The sequence below is a fragment of the Petaurus breviceps genome, unplaced genomic scaffold (genome assembly GCF_028583685.1).
Source record: "Petaurus breviceps papuanus isolate PSGF00001 unplaced genomic scaffold, PetGlider_PUasm1.0 178, whole genome shotgun sequence".
Lineage (NCBI taxonomy): Eukaryota > Metazoa > Chordata > Mammalia > Diprotodontia > Petauridae > Petaurus > Petaurus breviceps.
In genome coordinates this window covers 10,514,850-10,526,561 of record NW_027185777.1, presented here as the reverse complement: position 1 = coordinate 10,526,561, position 11,712 = coordinate 10,514,850, and the positions used below count along the sequence as shown (strand labels likewise).

General features: G+C 40.5%; 1 pseudogene; it reads right to left on the bottom strand.

Annotated features, from left to right (window-relative positions):
• Nucleotides 1–3,721: 3,721 nt before the first annotated feature.
• Nucleotides 3,722–7,479, bottom strand: LOC138159926 (HEAT repeat-containing protein 5A pseudogene; annotated as a pseudogene).
• Nucleotides 7,480–11,712: the final 4,233 nt, after the last annotated feature.

Here is an 11,712-nt window from a genome sequence, read left to right as displayed (position 1 = left end):
AGTTACTTTTATTTGGAAATGCCCATTTTATTTTCTGTCTTTTAAGTTCAGAATTTAAAAAAAAAATAAAGTCCCTACAACTGAAAAATACATTTGAAATTATCATTTGACAATAACTGTAATAAATAAAAATTTTAGTAAAATTTACTTTTATTTTTATTCATGTATTTTATTTTATAATCACCCTCATTTCTGTGCATAACTTCTGCCTCTTTTCCAGAGATTCATCCCTTATAACAAAGAATTTTTTTAAATAATTTAAAATCACAGTTCAACAAAATAACTGATAAAAAAAACTGTGTCTGACAGAGGATAAAATATTCCACACTTGTTGCACAACTCTATGAAGAGAGAAGATAGCATATTTTCTCATCTCTTCTATCATACAAAACTCATTTATTATAATTATACAGTGATCATTTTCCAGTCCATTTTTTATTTTTTGTTGTTATTTACATTTATATAGTCACTGTGTATATTTTCCTGATTATGTTTACTTTATTCTGTCAGTTCATTGAAGTCTTCCCATGATTCTCTGAATTCTTCATATGCATTTTTTTTCTTCCAACACAGTGGCATTATATTAATTTAAAACTTTCTTAGCTATTTCCCAAACAGTGAGGGTGTACTTTGTTTCTGGACCTTTGCTATCATAAAAAGTGCTTCATTAATATTAGATATTTTTTTCTCACTTGCATTTGACCTCCATTGGGTATATTCCTAAATATGAATCTCTGTGTCAAAGGGTATGATGATTTCAGTCACCTCTCTTAACATAATTCAAAATAACTCTCCAAAATGCTTGGACCAATTTCCACCCCAAGTATATTAGTGTTCTTTATATGTAACCCCCCTCTAACACTGACCATTCTCAAGATTTTTCATCTTGGTTAGTAAGTAATATCTCAAAATTGTTTTGATTTGCATTTCTCTTTATTTCTCTAATGTAATTTTCAGTAATAATGTATATGATAGTTAGCTAGATTTTTGTTAATTTAATACAGCAATATGCCAAGGTCCTGAGATTTCATTGGTATCTGGACTCCCTTCACTTAACCCAAACGGAAATCTGTTTCTAAATTATGGTATAAGAATGAGAAAGTTGTCAAAGGGGAAAAGAAGTGCCTAGGGTCATACAGCTAGTATCACAGGATCTTCCTAATACCATGTCAAGCATTCTACTGGTGTTTATGTCTTATCCTTCAGTAAATTTTGGTTGAATGAATGGATGAATGAAATAATCAAAAACAATCCTGACTGGTTTTAACTAGATTCAAATCTGAACCAGACTTTTAAAGGTTAAAATTTCTTTCTAAATACTCAATTCATTCCAAATTTTCTACTTCATTTTCACCTTCTTTCACAAAAGTATAAGAAACATTTGCAGCTCAGAAGTAATTCCAAGCTAATACAAGACAGTAATTTAAGTTGTAATATGATATCTGTACAAACAGGAATGTTGGTGCTTGCTGTGACAGGATCAACTCCCTTCTTTGTGTTGGCTTCTCTCATTTTCAGACAATGTTTGCCAACTAAGTTCATCATCTTGACCATAACAGGTTGCTAATAAAAGAAAAAATAATGACTCATTTTATTGCACCATAAGGTCACTTTGTAAAGTGTTTTCTTAAAAACAAACCTCGAAAGGTAGATAGAAGGCTATAGTTCTATATGACAAATAGGCAAGCTGTAGCACAGCAAAGCTGTGTGACTTAAAAAGGATGACACAGTTAATAAATGTTTTAACCAAGAACTAAAACCCAAGTCGATAGACTCTAAGCATATGGTGCTAGTATATGGTGTTGTCTTCCCTAAAAAGAAGCAAATAGGATACATTCCAGACAACACAGCTATTCACATATGTTTCACTACTATCAGCTGTAAGAGATGGAAACTTTGAAGTCTAATCCTAGGCCAAGCACAAAAAAAAAGAAAATATTTATTTCATGGGTTTCGTTTTCTTCTGCCAAGAAAGAGACAGACAGACAGATAGGGGGACAGACAAAGAGACAGAGAAAGACAACTGTCTTGGAAATGTCACCTATACTTTCACCTCTATGACAAAGACCCAAACTTACATGCCTAGCCCAACAGTAGCTCTACTGACTTCTAGTCCTGCATCACCAAATTCCTATCAGATACCTCTGATAAAGTCCCATTGACATTTTATACTCACTGTATCCAAAATGTGACTCTTCATTTGCTCCAAACCCTCCTCTCTTCCTAATTTCTTTATTCCTACTCAGTGGTACCACCCTCCTTCCCAACCTCAAAATCATGCAAATCTCTTCCCTTTGCTTCATCATTCATATCCAATCAGTTGCCCATTCTACCTCCACAATATTTCACAAAAACACCCCATTGCCACTCACACAACTGCCACCTGCTTCATGTCTGAACTACTGTAGTAGTCTCCTAGTTGGTCTCCCTGCCTTCAGCCTCTCCCTTCTCCACTACATCCACTAAATAGATAGCAAAAGTCTAAAGCACATGCCTAACTCTGACACTTCCTTGCCCAAGAAGCTTCAGGCGATCCTTCTCAATCCTAAGATAAAATCCAAACTTTGGTTTGGAATTTAAAGCCTTTCATAATCTTCCTCCAGCCAACCCTTCCGGATCTATTGCACATTGCTCTTTCACACACTCAATGTTCCAGCACAATTGACTTGCTTGCTATTCTCTGTATATAGAATTCTAACTTCTGTCTCCATGCTTTTGCAAATGGCTTTCCCTCAGGTCTAGAATGTACTCTCTCTTCACATTTTCTATATCCTTTAACTTCCTCTAAGGCTCAGTTCAAATGCAGCTTAATAGAGAATGCCTGTCTTGATCTCTTCAGTGATTAGTGCCCTCCTTCAAAAAATACTTTTTCATATATGGTGTTTTTAATTTTCTATGTATTCATTATTTCTCTCCAATAGAATGTTGTACTCCTTGAAGGCAGAGACTGTTGGGGTTTTTTCCTTTGTACTGCTAGCACCTATTATATGCTTTTCACATAGTATTCATACAATAAATGCTTGTTGAATGAGAGAATAAAATATTATTTACTTCACATAGGAACTTAAAGAATTCATATTAGGCTGTTGTTAAGTTAGAGTTGAAAGCTCTACTGTATTTAAGATTAGAAAAAAACTCTTCCACTCAATTTCACTTTCAGGCTCATGGAAAAAAAAACATTAAGCTTCAAATGGAGATACTTATGGAAAATGAAACCATTTTAGACTAAATTAATTTTTAAAAGTACAACTTTTTAATGTGCTGCCTATTACAATTTCAGAAAGAAGATCTTGACCAAGGTTATCATATAGCCTGCTTAACTAGATGAGCCATAGCAATTAAAATAGGCCATACTCTATTCAATATATTAAGACTTTTTTTCCTTAAATTTGAGATACTTTTTCCCCAAGGAAAAATAAAAACTGTTGGGAGCGAAGGCCTTAGGGCCAAGTACCCTTCCCCCCCCCCGTAAGAAAGCCACACCCCCGAATACCCTGTCCTGAGAATCGACCAACCGCGAAAAATACCCGATGTTCTAACCGCAGAAGTTTCGTTGCTACAACTGCTGAACAAGTTGCTACAACTATAGAAGTTTCAGTTGTCACCCATGGAAACCCCCCTCACTCCCCTCTCTCTCTGCTTCCTCATCCCCCAAGAGTATATATGCTTGGCTTTAGCATAATAAAATCAGACCTTGACAAAAACTCGCTTGGTCTCACTCTTTCTTTCCCACCCATTACTTTGCAGGCTGGGTCCTCCTCGGTCCCACGAGTGGACTAGTCTCGGTGGACGGGACAAGTGGCGCCCAACGTGGGGCAAACATATGAAGCTGTTGAAGACAAGATATGGCTTGAGCTTGAACAAGGCAATCTGGGTTATCCTGCATCACTGCACATCCCAACAGACAGGATGTCCGTAAAGTAGAAACTGCAGTACTGCTACCTTGCAACTCTGGCCCCAACGCGGTGATAAGGGCATTCAAGCACCGTCCAAGACTTTGGTGAACTTCAGCATGAGTAGGTGGAACAGTCAACAACAACATCAGTATAAGAGAGAGGGTAGATTCCACATGGATATGGTACAGTGGGCCAGCAGAATCAATTATCAATGAAAGAGAATGTAGTGCCCATGTCGGCACATCAGGAGAAGCTCCATCCTGCGACAAAGTGTAAAGGGCTCCAGCCCAAGCGCTCAAGTGTTGGGAAGAAGCCACACCTCCTAAATATCTGTGCAGGGATCCCAGAGCCAAACAATGTCCTGTTCTGCTCACCACGTCCCTAGCTGACTTTAGCTTGTCAAAGCTAACCTGTGTTAATCCAGCAGTAAAGGAACCATCACCAATCACTCGGGCTAATCTAGCCAAACCCTCTGCAGCAGCACATCGCATTAAGGGGTTGGTACTTTCCAAGGCTCCCATCAATAAGGATAGTGCAGGCTTTCTAATTTCTTCTGAGCCTAAATTTCCTTTGGAGCTGGCCACATACTTCAAAAAATTAGAAAATGCTGACATAACATGTAACTGTACTACTTGCTGACGAGATGCTTTTGTGTGTTTTATACTGTTCAAAAGTTGTTCCAGTACCAAGAGCCTTTGAGATTCTGCTACATGTGCACACACAATTCCAAAAAGCCTGGCTGCAGAGCTGATAAGTGAAAACATTGGAGGTAGGGGCTTAGGTACTGAATCCCCTTCTATACCATGTTCATAAATTGAAAATGGATCATACTCAAGGCTTCCACAAGCAACACCATTACCAAGGAGGAGCTGTTCTTCAATAAATCTGTGGTCAGTGTCTTGTAATAAAGGACTTAGTAATAAAAGATCATCCTGGTGACAGAGGGATGGAAGTAAAAATGTGGATGCTGCCATCTGGGTATCAGAAGCAGTCAGGTCAGCAGCCAGCTCTTTGAGAATAGCACAGAGGTTTCCTGCATAGATCTCAGGAGGTAATAAAGCCAATAGTTCATAAAGTCTTTGTAAATCATCGAGGAGGTTTTCAAAGGATTTCCATGTTTTCTGTATTGATGAAAGTTGAGTTAGTAAATCAACAGCACATGGAAGGGGAGGAAGAAGTCGCTGAATTACTTCATCAGTAAGAAGATCATCACAGTGGGAAACAAAGCTCTTGATAGCACACAGGGCACCTGCACGACCTTCTAAAGTCACCTGCCATGTAAATGAGTCTCCTCGACTTCGCTCTGTTTCTAGATCCTTAGGAGATAATGGAAAAACACACTTCCATAATCTTAGCACCCGGGGAAGATGGTAATGGATAAATGCAGACCCTAATGTCATTAAGGCAGCTATCAGCAACCATCCAGCTTGTGTTCGTTGAACTGAAAGGCGACTATTCTGAGCAGCAGAACATAACAAATCCTCTGCTAACATCACAATTATCTTTCCTTTTCCATGTGGAATTCCTAAAGGACAATGTTTTACTGCTCCTAGCAGAGCTGCCACAGCAAAACTAAAGCCAGTCACAGCTTCAGGTGAAGATTTGAGCATACTAAGTCGTTCAAGGCAACGGTCCAAAAGTGGAGTTAGGTAGGAAGGCAATGCTACAGCAATGCAATGTAAACACCAAGCTGCTGCTAATCGAACTGAAATGCTAGGATGAATAATAACTGAAATGACATTGTCAAGAATTCCTGCACTGGAATCCTGTAATAAAGGTGCAGCTGTCGTACCAAGACCATATATAAGATTCCCAAGTTCTTGTAAAGCACACACTAGCATATGCTGACTGGCCGTGACATCTGTGGAGCCAGGCCGAGTTTCCAAATTACCTTCACTCATTACAGCATCAACAACTTTCTTTAGCTTCCAGATAGCCTGACAAATATCCTTGGCAGCAGCAATTTGAGCTTTTTCTCCAAGAAGATTTCCGATGGTAGTTCGAAGGATAAATGAAACACAACGACGACAACAGACAGCGTCCATCTGAGTTTGGGTGACTTTCGGGTGAGTCTGTGACACGAGACTTAAGACGTGAGAGAGTACGGTGGCAAAGTTTCTTTCTAGCCAACGTCCTCCTAGTGTTGAAATGAATACCACATATGCCTGAGTAACACCAACTCGAACATCCCTACTGACTGAACTCGTTCCTTTCAACATATCTCCACTGGCTCGAAGAAATCCTGAACTCCCACGCAGAAACCCTGTTCCTAGTAACTCCATGGCTTCCTCCAGAGAAACTTTGCGAATGTTTTGCCGGGAAGCTGCTGTTCCTTGTTTAGACATCACAGCTCTAGCCAACACTGTGCCTAAGAGCTTTGACACTGCTATTCGAACATCATAATTGGAACCTTCAAATGACTTAAAACACAAAGTTGCAACACTGTCCACGTCTGTACTCCACATAAAGGTAGCCTCATTCTGAAGTTCAAGGAGACACTTTGCAGCAGCACAGCGAACTGCCATGGACCTGTCTGTCAAACATGACCTTGCAGCTTTATAAATATCTCTGTGGCAAGGGGCAGCAGCAGCTCCAAGTCCATTCAAGATATTTTGCAAACTCAGCATAATCTCATAGCGACCTTGAGACTCTGCACTCTTCATAGCTTTAAGTATATTCCTCACTGTATCTAAAAAGGTGTTACCCAATAGTCTCCCCAACTTCTTGTATAAAGAGCCCAGACATACCACAGCAGCAAGTTTTGTGGGAAGGTAACTTGGAGAATCATCTTTGCTACGAATGAGTTCATTACATTTATCAATTGTTTGATAAACAGAAAATGTATCTCCAATACTATAAAGGATAGCTAGGTTCTCAGCAAGAAGCTTTCGGGTAGGTGGCCCTGGAGAGCTATTTAATAGAGATACGAGCTGTTCAATAATCCTCTTCTGTTTTTCTCTTATGTCAGTCCTATTGGTTGCTAGCAAAAGTTTCTCTAAAAATTTCAACCATTCAAAAACAAACTCTGCCTTCTGAACTTCTCCAAGTTGATTATATGCTTCTTCATTTAGTAATAAGCTGTAGGCCAGTTCCATTCCTTGCAATTAATCTCCTCCTTTATAAACCACAGTTGAAAACTAGTAGAGTAATAGTCAGGATTCTTCTCATTAAAATTCAATTAGTAGACTTAAATGCAAGTATGTTTCAAAACAACGATCCATGTTGTCAGACATCAAAAGCAGCATACATAGCTGTTCAAGGGCTATTAGTTGCATGTCCCTTTCATCTCCCTGCCCCATCTGTAGCCATTCCAGCAATGTATCAGGGTCCACATCTGCCATGGTTTTTAAAAGCCTCTTTGCAGGCCGCGGGCGGAGCCAGGCCCGGCTGCGGTCCTCGAGTTCGCGGAAAGCCGTAGGCCGCGCAGGTAGAGCTGGGCAGGCGCCGCAGGAAAAGCCCCGCCCTTCGTGCTTCTCTTCCTCCTGAGGGGGGCTCGGTGACAGCGGAAGCGAGCGGCCGAGCGCGCACCAGCCCCAGGCGGCGGCAGCCCCAGCAGGGTCCGTCCCCCCGCGGACACGCGGCTCCTCGGGCCCCGGAGCTCAGAGGCCCGCACTGGGGCGGCGGCGGCGACGGCGGCGGGGGCAGCTGGGGGAGCTGAAAGAAAATATTTTTTCTTGAAGAAGGAGGAAGAGGAGAAGGAGAGGGAGGAAGAAAGGAAGGAGGGGAGGAAGGAAGGAAGAAAGGAAAGAAGGAAGGAAGGAAGGAAGGAAGGAAGGAAGGAAGGAAGGAAGGAAGGAAGGAAGGAAGGAAGGAAGGAAGGAAGGAAGGAAGGAAGGAAAGAAAGAAAGAAAGAGGTCTTTTAAGCTATATTGTGGGCAAGAGGATGCAGAAAAAAGGGATTGGATGAGGGAGAAAAGCACAATAATGACAATCAGGAGAATGACTGCTTAGTTTTTGTTGCGTTTTTATTTTCTTTTTCAACAATCATAATCATCTGACTGAAAAAATATAACAAAAATGTGTAACAGGGAGCTGAATCTGAAGATAAGTTAGGAGATACAAAAACACCCAGCAGACCACCACTTGTCCTGACCAAGCTACTTCTTAGGGTCCTGAAAAAAAATTGATGACTGTGCTTGGTGACACCCTGTTAGTGATCTTTGCAAGATTATGATCACTAAAGATCGAAAGGAGTGGAGCCTTATCATGATTGCTTTAAAAAGGAAAGACTATGAGGGGTGGCTAGGTGATTCAGTGAATAGAGCACTGGCCCTGGAGTCAGAAGGACCTGAGTTCAAATCCAACCTCAAGCACTTAACACAAAACTAGCGATGTGACCTTGGGCAAGTCACTTAACCCCAATTTCCCTACCTTCCCCTCTCCAAAAGAGAAAAAAAAATTTTTTTAAAGGGGTGGCTATGTGGCACAGTGAGTAGAGTGCTGGCCCTGGAATCAGGAGGACCTGAGTTCAGATCCGGCCTCAGACACTTAGCACTCACAAACAAAAAACCTAGCCATGTGTCCTTGGGCATGTTACTTAAACCCTCCAAAAAGCAAAAAAAAAAAAAAAAAAAGGAAAGACTATGCAATCTATATGATTAGACAAGTGAACCTCACTTCTAACTATAGCAAAATTCTAGAGTACATAACTAAAGGAATGGTCAATGATCATATACAATAAAGTGGATTTACAACTAACTGAATGACCTTAGAATGACCTCTTTTAGAGGAAAAACTTTGGGGTGGCTAGGTGGTGCAGTGAATAGAGCACTGGCCCTGGAATCAGGAGAAGATGAGTTCAAATCCAGCCTCAGACACTTGACACACTTACTAGCTGTGTGACCTTGGGCAAGTCACTTAACCCCAATTGCCTTGCCCTCCTCCCTCCAAAACAGCAAAAAAAATTTAAAATTAAATAAAAGAGGTAAAACTTTGGTAGAGTGATGCAGGGATGGGTCCTTTAATTTGTGCTTTTCAACAGTTTTATCAATTAACTTAGAGAGAAACACACAGGGGATACCTGTCAAATTTGTAGATGATGCATACCTAGGAAGGTTAGTGTATAATACATTGCCTAACTACATCAGGATCCAAAAATTGCTCAAGAGTCTAGAATAAGGAATCAAGCCTAATAATACAAAATATGAAATTTAATAAGGATTTATTTAAAATTCTCTATCCAGGTTCAAGAAAACAATCAATTTCACAAGTATAGGATGAGGAAGATATGGGTAAATAAACATTCCTATTTAAAAAAAAAAAAAGAAATCCTGGAAAAGATATGGGAAAATTGGAATACTAATGGATTGTTGGTGGATTTGTGAACTGATCCAACCACTAGGGAGAGCAATTTGGAACTATGCCCAAAGGTCTATAAAAATGTGCATAGTAGGGATGGCTAGGTGGCCCAGAGAATAGAGTACCAGCCCTGGAATCAGGAGGTCCTGAGTTCACATCCGGCCTCAGACACTTGACACACTTATTAGTTGTGTGACCTTGGGCAAGTCACTTAACCCCAATTGCCCTGCTTTCCCCCTTCCAAAAATCAAAAAAAAAAAAGGTCATAGCCTTTAACCCAGCAATACCACTTCTGGGCTGCATCCCAAAGAGATCATACAAATGGGAAAAAAAAAAAAACCATATACCCAAAAATATTTATAGTAACTCTTTCTGTGGTGGCAAAGAATTGGAAATCAAGGAGATGCCCATCAATTGAAGAATGGCTAAGCAAGTTGTGATATATGAATGTAATCAAATGCTATTGTGTTAAGAGAAATGAGGAAAAGACAGACTTCATAATAACCTGGAAAGACTTGTATGAACTGATGCTGACTGAGGGAACAGAACCAGGAGAATATTGCACACAATTACAGACACATTCTATCTGTGATGACTAACTTTGATGGACTGGGGTCTTCTCAGCAATCCAAGGTTATAAGACAACTACAAAAGGCTCATGATGGAAAAGGCTATCCACATCCAGAGAAAGAAGTACAGAGTCTGGATGCAGATTGAAACAAACTATTTGCTCTCTTTTTTGTTGTTGTTTTGTTTCTTCTTTCTCATGGTTGTAATGTAATGCCAAGGAAAGGCAACTTCCCAAGGTTCAAAATACCAGCATAGGTGCTCTCTATTTTATTTAGTGACAAACCCAGAACAGAGAAGATCAAAACATGACATCATTCAAAATACAGCATTTACTAAGTGTGATTAAATCATCTCCAAGGCCTACCCCACCCCAGGACTTTCCAATCATTCAATCAATTACAAAGTCTCGGTTCCAAATACTTCTCCACCCCTAGGCTATACCTTAATTAAGTCCACCACAAAGCCCCTCTTCTCAAATGGAGATTAGTTTCCAAACATAAGTAAAAATACATTCATTTGCTCAACCATAGAACACAAAAAGGTCAAAAGTTCCCCACCCCTGGATCACAATTGAATCTACCCCAGAGTTACATCAAGTTTAAACACAGCACTTAATACCCAAATGGAGGTCTTTTCTTCATCTTGACACGAGGCAAGTTCTCAGCAATCTTAGTTCCTGGAGAGACAAGGCTTAGCAAGGCCATAAGATACATTGCCAGTCCCTTCATGAATTTATCCTCTGTCTGTAGAACAGTCCTAGAACCCCTGAACACATTAGCAAAGCCCTCTCCCAGGATTTCTGTAAACATACAACAAGAAAATCCTTCTTCAGGGCTTCTGAACCAACAGAAAGGCTCCCAGACCCCTGCAACAACAGCACTGTCCTTCACCAGTGGACAGTATTCATTCTGTCTGCCGGACAGTCTCCAGACCCCTGCAACAACAGTACTGTCCCTCACCAGTGGACAGTATTCACTCTCAGTACTGTCCCTCACCAGTGGACAGTATTCACTCTCTGTCTGCAGGACAGTCTCAGGCCTTCTTAACCAAATGCCAGGTTCCAGGACTTCTTCAACAGGACAGTCTTTCACCAGTGGACAAATCTGGCAAAATAACATCAAAACAGACAGACAAAGTACCAGCAAAACAGCCATGTCTCCTCAGTCCTTGGCAGCTCAGGGGGCAGGTCTCAAAAGTCCAGGGCAATTCAAAGCGGCCACCAGCAATCTCTTAGTCTCTCCCTCTCCACGAGGTGCTGCTTCCAAAAAGAACTTCCGCCTCTCTCTTGTCTCTCCAAATCTACATCACCAGCTCCTCCCACTTCAGGACTTTTTTTTCACATCAACAAGCCCATCCCACAGGTGGTATTAACAAACTCTGGGTTTTAATACAATCAATTTGAAAACCAAGCCAATACAGGGGAATCTTTAATTGCCATTACTATCACAATGGTTCATTCCATTGGTTATAATTCTTTACAACTTGACTATTGTGAAAATGTTTAATGTAAAGGTATATGTAGAACCTATACTGGATTACATGGCATTTTGGGATTTGGGGGAGGTGGGGAGAGAGGAAAGGGAGGAGGAGAAAATTTGGAATTCAAAGACTTGTGGAACTGAATGTTGTAAATTAAAAATAAATAAACTTAAAAGAAAAAAAAAAGATGTGAGAGTTTTAGTAGATTGCAAGCTCAGTAAGAGTCAACAGTACAGGGGAGGCCAGGTGGCGCAGTGAATGAGAGTGCCGGCCCCGGCGTCAGGAGACCTGGGGTCGGTTCCAGCCTCAGACACTTGGCACCCACACAAAATAACTGGCCATGTAACCTTGAGCAAGTTACTCAACCCCAATTGCTTTAAAAAAAAAAAGAGTCAACAGTACAAAGTGATGCTGAGAAAAGTTATGGTATCCTTGACTAGCAGTCTGAAAAGTATAATGTCTAGAGAGA